The sequence below is a fragment of the Callorhinus ursinus genome, unplaced genomic scaffold (genome assembly GCF_003265705.2).
Source record: "Callorhinus ursinus isolate GAN/ISIS: 27379988/994484 unplaced genomic scaffold, GSC_fseal_2.0 scaffold11, whole genome shotgun sequence".
NCBI lineage: Eukaryota > Metazoa > Chordata > Mammalia > Carnivora > Otariidae > Callorhinus > Callorhinus ursinus.
In genome coordinates this window covers 23,166,937-23,187,096 of record NW_027397073.1, presented here as the reverse complement: position 1 = coordinate 23,187,096, position 20,160 = coordinate 23,166,937, and the positions used below count along the sequence as shown (strand labels likewise).

Sequence of the window (20,160 nt, the reverse complement as noted above, 5' to 3'; positions counted from 1 at the left end):
CTCACTCTACCCTCTTAACTGGTCACCTGATTTCTGGTATCACTCTAGAAGGATACTTCTAAAGCACACTTTGATCATATCACTACTCTTACTCCCTCCCCCAAATTTCCAGTAACTCTCTATTGCTCATAGAGCAGAGACAAAATTACTTAGCATGGTAGTCAAAGCTTCCACGTTTGCTCCCAACCTGCCAGTCTAGTCTTACAGTCTCATACTCTAAATTCCTGCCAATGGAACAAGCTCTAAGATTTTAAACCACCTCTGTGTGGAATGCATGTCTACCTATTAAAACCCTAGCAATCATCCACACAAAAACCTGCATGCGGATGTTTACAGCAGCTTTATTCATAATTGCCCAAACTTGGAAGGAACCAAGACATTCTTCAGTAGGTGACTGGGTAAATAAACTGGTACATCCAGACAACGGAACACTATCTAGCACTAAAAAGAAATGAACTATCAAGCCATGAAAAGCATGGAGGAAACTAAAACGCACGTTACTAAGTGAAAGAAGCCAATCTGAAAAGGCCACATGCTGTATGAGTCCAACTTTGGAAACCATAAAAAGATCAGTGCTTGCCAAGATTGGGGGGGTGGGGTGAGCAGGATGAATAGGCAAGAGCACAGAGAATTTTTAGGGCAGGAAAAATACTCTGTATGGTACTATAATGGGGGATACATGTTATTTATTGTCTGAGTCCATAGAATGTCCACACCAAGCATGAACCCTAACGTAAACTATGGATCTCGGGTGCTGGTGATGTGTCGATATAGATGTAGGCTCATTGACCGTAACAAGTGTACCACGCTGGGGGACAAAGTTGATAACGGCGGAGACTGTGCAGGTGAAGGGATTGGCATATATGGGAACTCTTTGTACCTTCCTCTCAATTTTGCTGTGAACCTAAAACTGCTCTTTTTTTTTTTTTTAAGATTTTATTTATTTGAGAGAGAGCACAAGTGGGGAGAAGAGGGAGGAGCAGGCTCTCTGCTGAGCAGGGAGCCCAATGCGGGGCTCGATCCCAGGACCCCGGGATCATGACCTGAGCCGGAGGTAGACGCTTAACCAACTCAGCCACCCTAAAACTGTTCTAAAAGAATAAAGTCTATTAAAAACAAACAAAAACCTTTAGCTCTCTTTCAAGGCTCAGACAAAATGACACCTGCTACACAAACCTTCCTTTTTCCTGTCTGAAATGCTCTCCCTGGACTCCATGGGCCCATGGCACTCCCACATGCCTCCTCCCGAGCACTTGTCACCTTTCACTTAGTATTACAGTAATTGGTATATGCATTCTATCTTCTCTGCCAAATATAAACTCCAAGAGGTCAAGGAAAGTGTATTGATTTTTATATCCCTTTCAATGCCTCACACATTCCCCTATATACATTTACTTAATATTTGTTAAATCCATCAATACACTATTGGTGATTTTAGTCAACAACTTTTTGTTGATAGGTAGATAGCCTCAACTTCAACTTACCACCTTTTTTAATTTATGTACATTTTGCCAGGAAATTACGTTAATCATTTCTAATGTAATCATACTCTCAGTCCAGAGGTTAATCCATATGGGGATGAATTTTAATCACAAATTCAAGTGAGTTCTAGTCCAGATAGCCGGGTAGTGCCTACTGAACACTCCTACGTGAAGAGCCAACTCCTTTGTATTCTTTTCTTTTCTTTTTTCCTTTGCACTCCTTGTGTGTCGGGGGGGGAAGGAAACCAGACGGGTGAGGAACACAGTCAAAGTCCCCAGCAAATGAGGGCAGAGATTAGATATAGAACATTGCAAAGTTGAGGGAACGGTTTGTGTTGAGTCCCCGGGGTATGATTCTCTTGAGTAGTTGGTGAGTCATCCATGAAGGTGCTGATTAATACACAATGAGATTTGGTCAGCTTTGCACACACAATGCCACAGAGAGCTAGTTCGTGGGCAGGTGGCCGGCCTGTCAGTGTGGTAGGTGGAAGGGTGAGTTCCGGCACAACCGTCAAGCCAGCTGGTCTTGCCCACTGTGGGTCCTCAGGGGACTCATTCACTCACTTGTCCAAGTCTCACTGCACCTCTAGAGAATGGTAAGGACATCAGACTTAGGGAACCATAAGGCTCTTTCTAGCTCTAAGGCTGTGATTTGTAGGCATTCATTCACTCAGTGAGTAGACATTCTGAGTGAGTGCCTCTGTTGCATCTCTGGGAGGTAAAAAAAAAAAAAAAGAGAGAGCCTGGAGCCCAAATGGGGAAGGAAAAACTAACACACCTGAAAAAGAAAATTAATATCTAGGTTGGGAATAAAATAGGAAAAGAATAAAACGAGGTCAACTCATGGGGAGTCTGGGGAGTCAGGCTGTGAAATCCTACCTTGACGTAGGAAAGGGATAAAGGAGGGAGAAGAGGAGAGAGAAGACCGGACTTTGGATTTTACAGAACCTCCCTTATCTCCTCTGAGCCTTACAGTAAGTACCCTAGCAGTTGGGTTAGACACAGGGACAATGAGCAGGTTCACTAGAGGTGAAGAAAATATTTCAGGACTCCCAACAATAACGTCCCAGCTACAAATCTTGGTAGGGGATAGATTCTAGGCCCCCTTCTGGACTAATAGGTTCCAGAAATTCATACTGGCTTTTCACTAGCCCTGGTGAAAACTGGTTTTTCACTGCACCTCCCCAGATTCCAGCAAAGAACCTAAAATGAAAGAAGTAACATGTTTGCTAGACTCTTGATTTGAAGTTCACCGCTTCCTTCCACGACCCTGACAGGGGGGCATAACATGATAACAGTGCTGTTTTTGAGAGATAAGTTAGGCAGCCATTTGTAAGAATGATGAGCACTGGAAGAGGAGGGAGACAAAAACGTGACCAGTTAGCAGGGATGACGATTCGTAAGGGCCGGGGAAGGCATTGTAAAGAGCAGGGATGGGGTCTTTCTTGGTGATGTATTCAATGTAGGGGGTGAAGGAAAAATCGTATTCAGGTTCCATTGTTATCTATTGAGCTTTTATTAGATTTCTAATTATAAACACTTGGGTGCTTTCACATGCCCATTTAATTTGGTCTTCAGAGCAACCAGGCAGAGATAAGTTCTATAAGAGACGCCGAGAGAATCACTTTCGGTCTCTGGCTAATAAGTGCCAGGGCAGAATTTGAATGCAGCTGTCCTAACCCCCAGTCCCATGTTTCCTTCATGACACTATGGATCTAGAGAGATGTGGCATTTACAGAAATGGCACAGTTGAGAGGAGTGGCCCACGGAGGGAAGTATGCTGTGTTTGATGTTGGACCCACAAATATGAGCCATACTGACACATCCATCAGGTTAGAGATGTTCTCTACTGACTTGGCTCAGTCTGGCCTTCCATCCCAACTCATAAACACAGCCCCCCCCACAGGGCCTGTGACCTCTGGTGCATTTCTCCCCCTGGATCGTACCGATCCTACCATCTCAGACAAATGCTCCGCCCCCCCACCCCGCTTTCTGCCTGTGACTCTCCAGGCTCCCCGGCTTCCAGTTCTCTCACACCCATTACAAACACCTTTGACCTTTTGGAAATATCAGCCCCTTGATCTTTTTCTTTTCTTTCAACCTTTTATTAGTTCTTCCAGGTTTCTCCACCTCCCCAAACCACCCTAGACTCTGTGGCTGATCATCTAAAGCACCTCTGATTCCCCTGCACCCCTTCCTTCTGTAGCATTTCTCAGACAACACCCAAGCTTGGCTCAGTATTATCGTCCACCTTCATGCGTAGCTAGTTGCCAGAGAAAAATTTCTCAGTCTTGCAGAGAATGCTTACAGATCTGTGGTCCCCAGACTCACCTGGGCCCTCAGCACTTCCCTCCATCCTCTCCCTGCTCAGGGTTCCTGTTGCCTCCTACACTGTAGAGAAAATCTCCAGATCATCATGTGTGCTCTCCCCATTTCCCTGCTATCTGTACATGTATCGGTATTACCCCTCCTCCCCGCTTGTCCTCCCACAACAGGGAATCAGCCATCCCTTCTGCCCAAGGCCAGGCCCCACCCTCCGCTGCTCCCTCAGGATTCTGCTTCTTCACAGCACCATAGGTCACCTCTCCTCCTCTGTGGGACCCTCTCTTTCAGCTTCCACCTTCTCCTCCTTGACCTCCCTTGACCTCACTGGTCTCTTAGCCCTTTGTCCAACTTCTCTGCCCCTGCTTGTCCAAACTTCCCAGAAGAGAGTCAGCCTCTACTTCCTCACCTCACACTTGCTCCTCAACCAACAACAGTCAGCCTTTCGCTCCCAACTGGCTCATAAAGCTACATTCGTATGAGCTTAAATGCCCTCCTAATTGAAACGTATGATTTTTATTTTCCTGGAGCTCTCTGCTCTACTTTTTTTATTGTGGTGAAATACACACAACATAGAATTTACGGTCTTAATTATCTTTAAGTGTAAGTTTAAGAGTGTCAAGTATATTCACATTGTTACGTAACCAACTTACAAAACTGAAACTCTGAGCTGCACTCAGTCCCTGGCAACCACCTTCCACTTTCTGGTTTCTATGAGTTTGACTACTCTAGACACCCTTTTGTCTTTTTGTGACTGGCTCATTTCATCAGCATAATGTCCTTAAGTTTCATCCACGCCGTCGCATGTGCCAGAATGCCCTTCCTCACTAAAGCTGAATCATATCCCACTGTATGGGTGGGCCACATTCTGTGTATTCATTCATCTGTTAATGGACACTTGTGTGCTATGACCACAGGTGTACAAAACCACCTGGGGACCCTGTTTTCATTTCTTTCAGATGCATACCCAGAAGCAGTATTTCTGGATATCATCTGCTCCATTTTTAAAAGTTTATCATTTCTTCCTTCCTGAAGCTCTCTGCTACACTGTTTCCATGACACACGGTCCTCATTCTCCCTCCCAGTTCTTTTTGTGGCCTTCCTTCTCCTACCTTCTCCATCTCCTTCCAAGGTCTCCCTCTGCCTGCCCGAGGGGTCTGTGTCAGTCAGCATCCAACTAGAAAAACAGAAACCACCTTCCAAAGAGAGGGTGTCAGGGAGACTGTTGGCTCCATAGACACTGGGAAGCTGAAAGAGTACGAAGGGGAATGTTGAGGTAGCCCAAATCAGTAACTGTGGGACCAGTCACTGCCTGCTCCTACCACAGGGCGGGGAGCAAAGGAAGAGGTGAGGATGACCCTCACCACCAACCCTGGTGACTAGAAGTTCTCGGGAAGCCCCTGCTCTGCTGCACGGTACTTGGACCCTCGCACGTGGCGCTCAGCCTGTTGAAGCTGGTAGCCCCAAGGGAGGCACCTTGGCTGGTGCTGGGAGTGAATGACGAAGCCTGAGACTGGTGCTGTGGCCATCTTCTGTGACTTGAGTGACAATGATAACAATTAGAAGCAGGAAGAAGTCCATTCTGTCCTCCTCATGCTTTCCTGTTTCCCCTTAGGGGTTCTGTGAGCAGAAGCCAGTGGGGATCCCCCCGGCAAGGGAGACTGGGGAGGAAGCAGCTTGCCACTCTGGCTGTGGCCTCTGAGAGCACAGTAGAAGGGTGACTGGCAGCTGAGAGACAGTGCACAAATGACCAGCCGGGACTCCGCCCTGGGTCCACTACTCCTGCTAAGTCCACTTCCTGGGAGTGGTCTGTTTTCTGGGAGTAAGCACTCGCCGTCCCAACCACCACCTGTGCGTGCTGACATCCAGATCCGCCCAACCAGTGCAGACCTCTGACCGACTTCAGGTGCCCTGTTTCTTCAGTTACCGGCTAGAAAGCACCCTGGTAGCTCCTGAAGGAAACAGGCTACAAACTGGACTTGTTATCTTTCCCCTCAGCCTGCTTCTTCTCCTCCGTTCTCTGTCTCAGCTGATGGCTTCTCCTCTGCCAGTGAGCTACTCCAGAAGCCTGGGGGGTCCTCCTCACTTCGCTGGCTCCTTCACCCCCCAAATACTTCTGCAGTCCCTCCCTCCCCTCTGCTCCATCTGTACCACTGTCCCAGCTCAGGCCTTCGTTCGGTCCCCCTGTCCACTCCACAACCTCCTCAGTGTTCAGTCAGACTTTCTTCTTGCCTGCCTGAAACTCACACGGCTGCCTAAATGATGGCCTCAAAATCCGAAAATGACTATGTCTCCCCCTCTCTTAAATAAAACCCTTCGGTAGCTCCGAAGAGTCCTTCCCTGGGCGGGCCCTGCCCTCTCTCCAGCCTCATCTCTTGCCCCTCCTCACCCCGTTGCCCGCTTTAGCAATTCTGAATCCCTTGAGCTATGCTGTTTCTCCCATTCTGTTCCCTCTGCCTGGGAAACCGTTCCTCCTTCACACTCCCTCTGAGCTAATCCCACTCATCCTTTAAAACTCAGGTCAGATGCCTCCCCCCAAAATCCTCCCCAACACTCAGATAAAAAATACTCAAGTCATGAGGTACGGCAAGTGGTGAGGCATGCTGCGCGGCATCTCCACCCCTCCAGCGGCTGGTCTCCCAGCAGCACCACCATAACCACAGCCACCACTGGACTCCCTTTAACGGCTCAGTCCCGCTGCCTGGCCACATGCTACTCCAGCCCCTCCCCGCCCCAGATCAGTACTTCTAGGCCATTATTCCTCTACCTTCTTGCAAAAGCAGCTTCTCCTATGAAGTTTTCTATCTATACCTCTCTGTCACCACCACCATCCAATGACCAGGCCCCCTAGTTTCTCCTTCCCACAGAGTTCTCAAATATGTCTGTTTCTCCCGATCTCTATTGCCCCCCCCAAGACCAAACCATCCCTAACTTTTTTTTTTTTAAGATTTTATTTATTTATTTGACAGAGAGAGGGAGCGCACAAGCAGGGGGAGAGGCAGAGGGAGAGGGAGAAGCAGGCTTCCCGCTGAGCAGGGAGCCTGATGCAGGACTCCATCCCGGGGCCCTGGGATCATGACCTGAGCCGAAGGCAAATACCTCACCGACTGAGCCACCCAGGCCTCCCCATCCCTAACTTTCATCTAGAAGTTTGCTACAGCTTCCCCCCTCATTGACCCCTGCCCCTCTCCAATCTATCATCCCCCTGTAGCCAAACTGACCTTTCCTGAATGGAAATTTGATCTTGTCAACACCTATTTAAAAACTGCTGGGTGATTGGTCTTTTTTTTTTTTTTTTTAAGATAAAGGCTACATTATTTAACTACAAGGGCCTGCAAATCACCTTGTGCCCTTTGTCAAATTTTCCTCCCTCTGAGTCATCATATACCCAGCCTTCTCTTCCCTTGCTCTGCCTATATCCTCTACGCAACTTCCAGCCTCGGCTTAATGTCACTTCCTTAGGAAAGCCCTCACCAATTTCTCAGCCAGATTAGATCTCCCTATTAAACACTCTGGCACTTTGTGCTTACCTCTTTGTGGCACCTATCACAGTTATAAAATTGTATGACTCGTTTAAGGTCTCTTTCTCCCATTTAGTCAGACTGTAAGCTCCATGAAGCAAGGACCAAGGCTGCCTTGCTCACTCTCACGGTCTAGTGCCTGGCTTTACTACTGGGCCATAGCAGGTCCCTGCTACTATTTGTTGAGTGAATGTTAATATTAGTAAGTTGCCCCATCCCCATCCCAGATGAGTTAGGTGTCTCTTCTCTACATCCCCATTACGCAGTGGAAGACTCATTTCTACTAGTGCCCTGACATCTTTATCTGTACAGGTGTCTGCTCCCACCTCTCTTCATTCTTCAGTCTTTCACCTGCCACCCCCTCCACTTCCTCAACACTCCTTCAGGGTGGGGACAATTTGAAAACAAGTAGGCACTCTAAAAATGTTTCCTGAATGAATGGAAACTTGAGGAGGAAAGGCCAGGATCGAAGGTGAAAATTCGCAGCAGAGGACCCAGACTTGTAAGCCTTCATGATGGATGAGTTTAGTATTGAACCTCGGGGATCACCCTTCATTACAGGGCAGCAGGAGGAAGAAATGGCAAATGTGAGGCCCATGATCGAGAGTATTGTGCCACGGATGCCAAAGGAAGTGTTTCAAGAAGGAAGGGAAGGCCAGTTGGGCCAAATTTTGCTCAAAGAATAAGGAAGTTGAGGACTAAAAAAAGGGTTTGGGTGTCTGGGTGGCTCAGTGGGTGGAGCGTCCGACTCTTAGTTTTGGCTCAGGTCATGATCTTGGGGTCATGGGATTGAGGCCTGCATTGGCTCCATGCTGAGCACAGAGTCTGCTTAAGATTATCTCTCTCCTTTCTCTCTGTTCCCTCCCCCCCCCCCGCGCTCTCTCTAAATAAACAAATAAAATCTTTTAAAAAAATGGTTTGAATTCCACCAAAAAAGAGTAAGTTTTGCATAGTTTTAATAAAGCTGTGGAGAAGGAAGCCAGAATTATAAGCAATAAGGAAGGAACTGGTTTCCCTAATGAGATACCACCTCGCACTGGTCAGAATGGCTAAAATTAACAAGTCAGGAAATGACAGATGTTAGTGAGGATGCAGGGAAAGGGGAACGCTCTTATGCTGTTGGTGGGAATGCAAGCTGGTGCAGCCACTCTGGAAAACAGCATGGAGGTTCCTCAAAAAATTGAAAATAGAGCTACCCTATGACCCAGCAATTGCACTATTAGGTATTTACCCCAAAGATACAAATGTAGTGATCCGAAGGGGCACCTGCACACCAATGTTTATAGCAGCAATGTCCACAATAGCCAAACTATGGAAAGAGCCCAGATGTCCATCAACAGATGAATGGATAAAGAAGATGTGGTATAGAAATACAATGGAATACTACTCAGCCATCAAAAATGAAATCTTGCCATTTTCAATGATGTGGATGGAACTAGAGGGTATTATGCTAAGCAAAATAAGGCAATCAGAGAAAGACAATTATCATATGATCTCACTCATATGTGGAATTTAAGAAACAAAACAGAGGAGTATAGGGAAGGGAGGGAAAAATAAAACAAGATGAAATCAGAGAGGGAGATAAACTGTAAGAGACTCTTAATCATAGGAAACAAACTGAGGGTTGTTGGAGGGGAAGGGGTAGGCGGATCAGGTAACTGGGTGATGGACCGTAAGGAGGGCATGTGATGTAATGAGCACTGGGTATTATATAAGACTGATGAATCACTGATCTCTACCACTGAAACTAATAATGCGTTATATGTTATTGAATTTAAATTAAGAAAAAAAAAAGGAAGGGACTGGTTTCATAGGAGCAAGCAGAGCTGCAGGCTGTTTGTTGAAAGGGCTTAACACCATGGAGACAAGTCAAGCTCCCGCATTTGGATAGAGTAAAATGAGTACCAGAATGTTCCTTCTCACATTTTCTTCTCACTTCTCCTTTCCACCCTAATATGTACAGAATGGGCTGAATTCATGACCAAATGGTTCAATTTCCCTTTTCTCACCGTTGGCATAATGCTTTTTGAATGTTATTTTCACAGCTGGCGTGAAATAACATTCTATTCCCTTTCCAAACTTACAGAAGGATGATACTTGCTTTTCATGTTTACTCAGAATGAATGAATGAAATAAAAAATATGAGCAAGTCATTTTTCTTCACAAAAGGAGCTGAGATACATTTTTCTACCAAGAAAAAAAATCCTCTTGTGGGCACCTGGGTGGCTCAGTTGTTAAGCATCTGCCTTCAGCTCAGGTCATGATCCCAGGGTCCTGGGATCGAGCCCCGCATCGGGCTCCCTGCTCAGCGGGAGGCCTGCTTCTCCCTCTCCCACTCCCCCTGCTTGTGTTCCCTCTCTCGCTGTGTCTCTCGGTCAAATAAATAAATAAAATCTTTAAAAAAGAAATCCTCATGGTAGGCTTTAAAAATGTATTCTAGAACAATTACTCCAAGAGTAAGAATGTCGGTCACAGGGGGCGCCTGGGTGGCTCAGTTGTTAAGCATCTGCCTTCAGCTCAGGTCATGGTCCCAGCGTCCTGGGATCCCTGCTCGGCGGGGAGTCTGCTTCTCCCTCTCCCACTCCCCCTGCTTGTGTTCCCTCTCTCACTGTCTCTCTCTCTGTCAAATAAATAAATAAAAAATCTTAAAGACAAAAAAAGAGTGTCAGTAATAAATTACGTTCTTAACATGTCTAGCAGTATCTGGCACAAGGAGAGACATGAACAAATTCCTCCTAACAAGGAACAGAAGATGACTAAGGGAAGTTTCCTAAATTATCGACCCGGGAGGCTGGGAGATTTGGTCACTTTTCAAGTTGAGAGCAACCCCTGCAAGCAAACCAGGCAAACCCAAGTTTGTGTCGTAATGCTGAGTCACTGGGCCACAGGAAAGCCCAGGGGGCACTGTCCCAGGTACAGCTCAATAAATTGAAATGGAGTAGGATTTACTGTAAGTCACAAAAGACCTGTTGACAGGGAATGTCTCCGCATATCCTCGAAACTGGATATCTGACAAAACAAACTGCTACAGGAAACTATTTTCCAGGATCAGAAGCTAAACTCCTAAATTGCTGACAGACAGAAGGAGTTTCTTAGCTGAACTTGGGTAAAAACAGTCCAGTACAAGGGGTTCTTAACCACAGGTAGTAGGTGAACTTGGATTGAGAAAAATATGTTGGGGCGCCTGGATGGCTCAGTTGGTTAAGCATCTGCCTTCGGCTCAAGTCATGGCCCAGGGTCCAGGGAGCGAGTCCCAAGTCAGGCTCCCTGCTCAGTGAGGAGTCTGCTACTCCCTCTCCCTCTGCCCTTCCCCCCACTTGTGCTCTCTGGCTCTCTCTCTCTCAAATAAATGAAAAATAAAATTTAAAAAAGAGAAAAATATGTTTATTTTCACTATCTCTAACTGGAATTTAGCATTTTGTTCAATTATGGATGAAAGCAACAAAATGCTAGGATTAACAGAAGCCACAGATTTTTTTATACCACCTTACAGTTGTTGCAGATACTTTCAAATACCATTTATACTCATCATTACTGGTCATTAGGCCCACCATTAGATTTTTATTTAATGTATTATAAAGTAGTACATGTATTACTATATCAGAAATTTGGGATTTAAAGATATTTTGGGGCACCTGGGTGGCTCAGTCAGTTAAGCATCTGCCTTCAGCTCAGGTCATGATCTTGGAGTCCTGGGCTTGAGTCCTGCATCGGGCTCCCTGCTCAGCGGGGAGCCTGCTTCTTCCTCTCCTCTGTCCCCAACTTGTGCTCTCTCTCTCTCTCTCTGTATCTCAAATAAATAAATAAAATCTTAAAATATTTTGAAATTTTATTTTATTATAATTAGATTCTTTGGTTGTTCTACATGTTTTATTTTATGCATTTAAAAAAAAACATTCTGAAGAATCTATAGGCTTCACCAGACTGTTGGTGATGTCCATTGCATAAAAGAAGATGAAGAACCTCTGATCTTGTATTTTAGGAATAAAGCTATGGTTCATCATTTCTAGTTGCAGGCACAAAGATATGAACAAGAGATTATGTTTACACCATTTGATGCCCTTAATAAGCTGGAATCCAGATATAATTTTTCCAAGGTTGTATTGTTTGGGACTAACCTTTTATTCTATATTCTTTTTTTTTGAAGATTTTATTTATTTATTTATTTATTTATTTATTTATTTATTTATTTATTTGAGAGAGAGCACAAGCAGGGGGGGTGGCAGGTGGAGGGAGAAGCAGGCTCCTCACTGAGCAGGGAACCCAACTTGGGGATGATCCCAGGACTCTGGGACCATGACCCAAGCCGAAGGCAGATGCTCAACTGACTGAGCCACCCAGGCGTCCTGACTGTATATTCTTCTGTGCAATATACTTTTGGTTCAAGTAAAATGAAGGAAAGATACTCTACTCCCCTTTGGATGCCTATTAAGATGCTTCAATTAATCGCTGGAATTGGTACAGACCCCAAGATGGCCAAGTTCTAATGTGAACCATCAGCATTGAGTCAAACCTCCAGGGAGGTGCTGGGGTCCCCAGACATTCATGAGGTAACCAATGGCCATGGAAAAGACATGTGGAAGAATGCCCAGCCGAGGAGTGCTGCTTGGTGTGGGAGATGATTCACTTTGAGAAACATTTCAGAAAGCTAGCAGGTCTAAAGTCAAACAGTAAAGGGAGGAAAGGCATGCCTGGGAGATTTCTCTTATGGTTAGACCATATCTTGTTGATGTAAAAGATATGAAATACTCAACTTAACAATATTAAAGCTGTTTTTAGAATTCTGATATCCCTTGTGCCAAAGAATCCACCATTTATTGCTCAGTAGGAAAATATATTGGATAATCAAACCCAATTTATTAATTCATGGTTTTCTTAAATTATCATATCTATTATAGCTACTCCCTTGGCCACACAAATCTTGAAAACTTTGTAGAAAAATGTCCCAGTACTGCCCCCAAGATATAGAATCTCTGAGGTACATTTTCATCCCATGTAGTCTGAGAACTACGAAGTGTTCAGGGTCTATTAAGGACCCATATGTAAAGTAATGCTCAAGATACCAGGGATGCTATTTGGTGATCAAGGCAAACATTTCTGGGATTTTTTTTTTCCCCCTGACATCAGACAGAGACTTTGCATACAGTCCATTTGGTGCAAATGTTCTACCTGCTATCTAGACCATAACTACACATCTAGTGAATGAAGAATAAAATTGTGCTGCTCATGGTTTAAGCATAACATAGTCTCAGTATGGGCAGGAAAGAACAACTATATTTACCTTGGCACAGGAACTTCTTGAAGATAAAGTTTCATGGGTTTCTCATTATCCCATATCTAGAAATAAAAATTCATTCACAGCAGCATGAATTCACAGAATCTAGAACTTCAGAGGTTCTCCATGCTTCTCAAATGTTAACGTGCATGGAACCGCCTGGCCATGTTGGATTCTGATGCAGCAGGTTTGGGGTGGGAGTCCAGATTTCATTTTTCTAACAATCTTGTGATGCCAATGTTGTTGCTCTTCCAGCCCTCTGTGTGTCAGTCCTGTGGTTTTGGGAGCTGTCTCAGCCTCTGCTATCTCAGGCTTTGTCTCTGGTTTGGCTAGCTCACCTGTGCACAAAGCCTGAGATAGCAAAGGCTGAGACAGCTCCCAAAGCCACAGGACTGACACAGACTTATCCACACCCATGTCCTTCTCTATTTGTTTAGCAACCAAGCCCTAGTCCTATTTCCTCCTACTACTTTTCCATTAATTTGGGCCTTGGCACCTTGTTTTATCAGATCCCCTGCTTTGTAACCTATCTTTCATGGAAGAGCTTGGCTTCTTTCCAGGCTTGTATATTGTCTCTCATTTTGACAACTCTGCAGGGCTTGGTGAGCTACACTCTGGACAGCCAGGAATGGTCCCCTGCTTTTTCTGAGAGGGTCCAGTAGAGGACACCAAGGAAGAAGCCTAAAATGAAGGTACTGGGTCCACAACCGACTTCAGGGGCATTTATTCCAAAATGAAATAGCAATGCACAAGGCAAATGGTTTATTTTATATGTTGGTTGGGGTAGATATAAAATTCATGCAGTGAGGTGTGTAAAGCACTCAAGTGTGATGAACTTTAACACATGTACACACCTGTGTAGTCATCATCCAGACTGAGGTATAGAATGTTCCCTTGTCTCTTTTCACCCAACCCCCCATTAAAGCTAACCACTTTGGGCACCTGGGTGGCACAGTCAGTTGAACATCCGACTCTTGATTTTGGCTTAGGTCATGATCTCAGGGTCATGAGATCGAGGCCCTCAACAGCCTCCACGCTCAGTGCGGAGTCTGCTTGAGATTCTCTCTCCCTCTCTTTCTGCCTCTCCTGTTCATGCTCTCTCTCTCTCTCTCTCTCTCAAATAAATAAATCTTAACCACTTTATTGACTTCCATCATCAACAATTTCTCCTTAAAAGCTAAGTTCTTATAACTCACCTAATCAGTCATTTTTGTGCTCACAGCACCAAGTAAAATGTTGTAACATTCTTTGTCATTCACAATAAATTTAGCTTGAATATTATAATAAGCAATATTTAAGTGATAAATTATCTGCTTAATTCCAGCAAAATTGAAATTAAGAACTATACATAGCATTCCACTAATGTATTGTACCATAAGGATTGCACTTTTGGATCATACAAATGGATGAAACCCTTAGAAGCAGCTGGACTTGAGAACTTAGAAAATTCTAGATTTGAAAAGACACTAAAATTTGGAAAAAAAAGACATTAAAGGAGCATATGCTGTATGTTATATACTACCTGCAGTGGGATCTAGGGCAGTGTGCCTCACAAAAACATTAATAATTATTGAAGAATATGTAATATACAAATATATAAGAAGAATAATATAAATACAAATATTTACATTATGTTGGGGAAATATAGGCCATAAATCGCTTTGTAACAACTCTTATTTGCCATCAAATAAATTCTGGCACCACCAAAATTACAAATAAAAACCTTTGGATTTGAAGTTATGGATAAGAGTTTGTGGACTTGTAGGTAATATATTACTTAAGGAAATTCTCTATGTACATCAAATCTTGCTCTCTTATCATGTCCTCCACAGAGCTTTCTAGGTAATCCAAGTATAAGAAGTGGTTGCTTCTTTTGAACTACTACAGCATTTTGAGCTTATTTTTCACATATTGCCTTAAAGTTTTTTTATAATGAAACGTTCAATTATACAAAAAATAAAGAATACAGTATAATAAACTCCTTTAAAGATATCACCCAACCTTAATAATAGCATTTTGCCAATCTTGTTTAATCAATCCCCATTTTTTTCCCTAGAATAATTTTTTTAAAGATTTATTATTTATTTATTTTAGAGAGGGAGGGGAGAGAGGGGAGGGGGAGAGGGAGGGAGGGAGGGAGGGAGGGAGAGAGAGAGAGAGAGAGAGAGAGAGAGTGAGTGGGGGGAGGGGCAAAGGGAGAGGGAAAGAGAAACTTAGTAGACCCTGTGTTGAACCTGGAGCCCAATGCGGGGTAACATCTCTGGACCCCTGAGATCACGACCTGAGTCAAAACCAGGAGTTGGCCACTTAACTGACTGAGCCACCCAGGCAGCATTCCCAAGAAAAATAAAAAAAAACCCAAGACATCATGATCCTGTCACCTCACCTGTAAATACTTAACAACTCATTGCTTATTAAATTACACTTACATGAGTAAATGTTTTGTGTCCATATTACAATGCAGACTCCATGAGGGCAAGCATTGTATCTTTTTCATCCTTGTTTCCCAATGAGCAGGAAATTCTACACAAAAACATAAATTAGATTCTTGATCAATGCATGGCATCAGACAATGATTCTTAAACTTGAGTGTGTATCCAAAGCAACTGGAGGGTTTGTCAAAACACACAGTGCTAGGCCCCAACCCCAGAATTCCTGATTCAGTGGGTCTGCGGTGGGGCCCAAGTAGTTGCATTTCTAACAAGTTCCCAGGTGGTGGTGGTGGTGATAATGGTTATGATGATGATGATCTAGAATCACACTCTGAGAACTCCTTCACTGGAACAAGGAAGATGTTGACATGTCTAAACCTGCCTATAATTAATCAAACATTAATCATATGTGAGGGCTTGAAAGGAATACAGGGAGAAATAATTTTTATAAGCCCCTACTCTTATGGAGGTTTTACTATATAAGAAGTATATTAAAAAGAAATAAAGGAGAATTATTAAGAAACACAGGTGCTAGAGTCCCATACCAGAAGATTCTTATTTAATTAGTATAGAATAGGCATTTTTTTTTTTTTTTTTAGTGTTCCAGGTAATCCCAATGCGTATTTACATTCTATCACACCAGGCTTTACTGAAGAGGTGAGCTTAGAATTTGTCCTTGAGTTATGAAAATGATTTTAATAAACAGCTTAAGTGGGAAGGGCCTTCCTACTTCCTAGGTTGGGGGTTGGAGTGGCATAACAATCCAAATACTTTTTTCTGGTCTTTCCAAGACATTGAACTGTATATAAAAATATTCAAAAATATTCAGAGTTTGTACAACATAAGTTTGTATCCCTTTTTTCTTGGATGAATCAACCTCTAAATCCTCAGATTTCCCATATGTAAAATGGGAATACTAATTATACCTACACATCACAGTATTGTTGAGACAATTAAATGATTTTAGTGTATACATAAGGAACCTGAGAACAATGCTTAGCAAATAAGTGCTCAATGAATGCTAATTATTATTTGTTGAACATCATCTATATGCCAGGAGGGGAACAGGAACGAGAATACTTTGTATTTGTATCTCTTTGACTTTACAAAGCTGTTGTATATTTTTTATCACACTTCCTCCTTTCAGTGACCTTTGCAATAGGTAGAGAAAGTCTAATAGCACCTACCTGACAGGAGAAACTGTCGAGTGACTTTTTAAAAGAGTGCAAGAGAGTACTAGAACTCCAGTGTTTCAAATTCCCAAAGTGTGCTCTTTCCTTCAATATAAATAAGGATGCAAACAAACAAAAAACAAAAAACAAAAGTAGAAAACTATTAAAGAACTGAGGCATTTGTTCAGGTAATTTGCACACATACCCCACTATACCTAAACACATGCCCACAGGAATATCAACAATCTTCCTTCTGTCATTCCCAGGTTATCCATAAATGGGACATTTAATTGGTGGATACTCTATCCTCTGCTTGGAGTTACATTTATTTTTTTTAAGATTTTATTTATTTGACACACACAGAGAGAGAGAGCACAAGCAGGGGGAGTGGCAGGGAGAGGGAGAAGCAGAAGCCCCGCTGAGCAGGGAGCCTGATGTGGGTTCATCCCAGGACCCTAGAATCATGACCTGAGCCAAAGGCAGACGCTTAACCAACTGAGCCACCCTGGCACCCCTGGAGCTACATTTCTTATTTACCTGCATTTCTACTCAAGGACTGTCCGGTAACTCCATTTACTGGAGAGAACCCTGCATTTAAGAAGAAGTTCTTTCATTCTCTTAAGGAACATCCAGAAAGTGGAAAACCTAAAATGAGACAAATTTGAACAAGAAAGTTTTCTTCATCAACACACACATACAAAATGGAAAAGTTAATATAACAATTAACATGTTCTTTCACGTAACAGGTACTTGGTGACATCTTACATATATTATATTCTTGATCTGGACAATGCAAGGGTAGGAAAACAACAAATGTAATTGGAAAACATGAGTAATCATTAATAGAGACATAAAGCCTAAAACCTCCCAAAGTTTCCTCTCTGGTTTCTACAGGGGAGAACTGCAGTGAAGGATACAGCTCCTGGATTAGATGACGTGGTCATTACTCTGTAACTGGTGGTAAATTTCTCATATGACTGAAAACAGAGGTGTGGAAAATCTATTATTATCATTACTCCTAGTACTGTTACTACTACTTTAGGTTTGATATCCTCCATTTGGGTTATGAGCTGTTCTAAAGAAAGAAGTATAAACTAAGATATTACAGCAGGGAACAAGATTTTTGTGTATTTTAACAGTACTTGTTAGAAATTATTTTTAGCCCCAAACAACAGAAAACCCTATTTGAGTTGATTTACACAGAAGCTTATTTTGCAAAATAAGAAATATAAGGCTAGGAACCAAGGCTGAATGTGGCTCAATAATATTATTAGGGATCCAGGTTCTTTAATCCTGCCAATATCCTTAGAGTGTAAGCCTTCATCCATTCGATTGTCATCTTACGGCCCAATGATGGGTGCCATGCCTTCAAACTTTTCTGGCAAGAAGTGGAATGAAGCAAAAAGCCAAAGATACATGCCAGTTGAGTATATTTTTTAAAGTCTTTCCAGAAGTCCCACCCAGCAGCTTCCATGTATGTGACTTTAACAGGGTCCTCTTAGACTAGGTCTGTCCAACTGAAATATAATGCAAGCCACAAATGGGAGCTACATATGTAATTTTACATTTTCTAATAGCCATGTTAAAAAAGGAAAAAAGAGAGGAAATTAATTTCAATAACACATCTCATTTAACCAAAAATATCCAAAAATTTTTTGATGGGTGATCAATATTTTATTCTATTTTTAAAAGATTTTATTTATTCATGAGAGAGAGAGAGAGAGGCAGAGGGAGAAGCAGGCTCCCAAGGAGCAGGGAGCCCGATGTGGGACTCGATCCCAGGACTCTGGGATCATGATCTGAGCCAAAGGCAGACACTTAACCATCTGAGCCACCCAGGCACCCGGGTGATCAATATTTTAAAAATCAAGATACATATTTTACAGTCTTTTTTTTTTTTGGATTGTTTTCATACTCAGTGTGTATCTCAATTTAAACTAGCAACGTTTCAAGTGCTCAATAGCCATATGTTACTGTCTTGGATAGGAAGCCTCAGACCAATCACCAAAGTGACTCAGGATAAATTAATTGGGGTGGGCCAGCCAAATAGCAGTGTTTGCCTTCTTGACAGTAACAAATATTTCATTTAAGGAATGAAATGACCTCAGTTTAACCAAAATAAGTTTCATCCATGATAGCTCTCGACAACTTTTCAGACCAGGGTTATTCTAATGTAGGACAAACTGTCTTTCTAATGCAGCATTTATGACACTTTTACTTTTTGAAGTTTCCCTCATTCAGTTTGATGTTCTTGACAATTTCTGGTGAGCAGGGTTATTTTAGGTGATGCTTATTTACAGTCCTTTTATTGTGGTGGTTACTATAGCAGCCATACCTATCATTTATCATCTAACTATCTAACACTATAGTGTTCCCAAACATGCCCGCCCTTTGATGCTCACAGTGGCGGAGTTGCTCCAGATTTCCCGTAATTGTCAGCGTTAGGAAGTGACAACTCACTTTTCTCCACTTCCACTCAATTTTCTCTATTTTACATTTCCATCACTTTCCGTTTTCTTATTCCATCCTCCTTGACTCTTTTTGTATCCTTTACATCTTCACTTTAAATTTATCATTACAAGGGGCACCTGGCTGACTCAGTCCGTGGAGCATGCAACTCTTGATCTAGGGGTTGTGAGTTTGAGCCCCACTTTGGATGTAGAGATTACTTAAAAACAAAATCTTAAAAAAATAATAAAATTAGCATTATCATACTTTAAAAGTACACAAACTCATTTACAGCAAAGAATTTTTGGTGATAAGATTTTTCTGAAAAAAAGTGAAGAAAAATCCTCCAATGTCATAACCGTGAGTGGGTAAAGGGGTACTAAGGTACAGTCCCTGGTGCTTTCAAGATGACAATTTAGTGTTGCAGTGCTTTTCTGAGAGAGGACATTGAACATCTGTTTATGGTGACTGTGATGATAGAGATTAGTAAATTCCCTGCGAGCCAGTAACTGTGCCAGCAGGTGAGGAGAGTGGCAAAGAATTCTGCAGAAGATCGAGGCCTAGACACATAAAAATAGCTCAGAGACAGAAAGCGTTCCTTAAGTGCAGAGGTCTCACATTTCCTGCGTCTCCCCCCTCTTCTGCTTCTCCAGCCACCTGACCTGTATTCAGCTCTTTCTTAATCTCTCCTTCCATCTTCTGTCTGCCTCCGCTCGCTGCCCACGAAGGACCCAAACTCCCAGCTTTCCTCTCGCCTCCTGGGGCTGGGAGACTGGTACCTACGGATTTCCCCCCGGCCCGCCCGCGCCTGCGCAGAACCTCTTCTCGCGCGAACGCGCTGCCATCCCCCTGGAGTACCCCGGCAACCCGAGGGATGCGGGGTCCGCCTTAAACCAGCCCCCACTCCTTTCGTGGAACAACGGGCGTCGCCTGGGTCTCCGGACTCCTTCTCTACCCGGCCCCTCTCGCATTCCTCGAGATCGCGTCCGCACTGGCGCGCGCTCGTCCTCAAAACAGTAACCTCAAAGAACCAGATCAAGAAAGGTCCTGGGGGGGAAGGAACCCGGGCGCGCCGGCCGCGGCGGCCGCGAAGTGGCGGCCGGAGCCCCGCCCCCCGGGCCGGCTTTCTGCCTCCGCATTGGTCCGCGCGCCCGTCAGTCTCCGCCCGGGGCCGCGCCGGCCCGCCTCCCCGCTCGCTGGCTCACTACGCCGACTGCTTGGCTCCCTCGCCGGCTATCGCCCGCCCATGCATGTCCGAACCTGAGCTAGCGCCGGTTCCGCGAAGCTCAGGGAAGAGGGGGACCGGACTCGGCCGCAGCTGAGCATCGCGCGTGTGTGGGCGGCAGGGCCGCTGCCTCTCTGACCGCAGCACCACCTGTCGCGGGGTAAGACTTCGGGTAAGGCTCCGCGCAGCGCGCGGTTGCAGGCGGCCTGGCGCGGAGGGGCCCGGGCGGGAGCTCCGGGAGGGGAGCGGGCGCCCGCCTCCTCCCGCCCGATCCGCCGAGCCGA

At 44.1% G+C, this 20,160-nt stretch overlaps 1 protein-coding gene and 1 long non-coding RNA gene across 11 annotated transcripts in view; one reads left to right on the top strand and one right to left on the bottom strand.

Moving 5' to 3' along the window:
- Positions 1-16,850, bottom strand: part of LOC112835367 (uncharacterized) — a 33,502-nt gene extending 16,652 nt beyond the window's left edge. For 5 of the 6 annotated variants that reach the window (XR_012380012.1, XR_012380015.1, XR_012380014.1 and 2 more), the window contains exons 1-4: positions 16,741-16,850; positions 16,219-16,308; positions 15,029-15,122; positions 12,606-12,661 (exon numbers count right to left, since the gene is read on the bottom strand). This is a non-coding gene — a long non-coding RNA (uncharacterized lncRNA). The remainder of the gene's footprint in view (positions 1-12,605; positions 12,662-15,028; positions 15,123-16,218; positions 16,309-16,740) is intronic. The other variant, XR_012380013.1, reaches the window with a different exon arrangement.
- A 2,984-nt stretch (positions 16,851-19,834) lies between these two features.
- The window catches only part of ME2 (malic enzyme 2), a 54,919-nt gene continuing 54,593 nt past the window's right edge, over positions 19,835-20,160 (top strand). For 3 of the 5 annotated variants that reach the window (XM_025886815.2, XM_073898221.1, XM_073898220.1), the window contains exon 1: positions 19,835-20,048. The gene's annotated coding sequence lies outside the window, so the exon portion shown is untranslated. The remainder of the gene's footprint in view (positions 20,049-20,160) is intronic. The other 2 variants (XM_073898219.1, XM_025886814.2) reach the window with 2 other exon arrangements.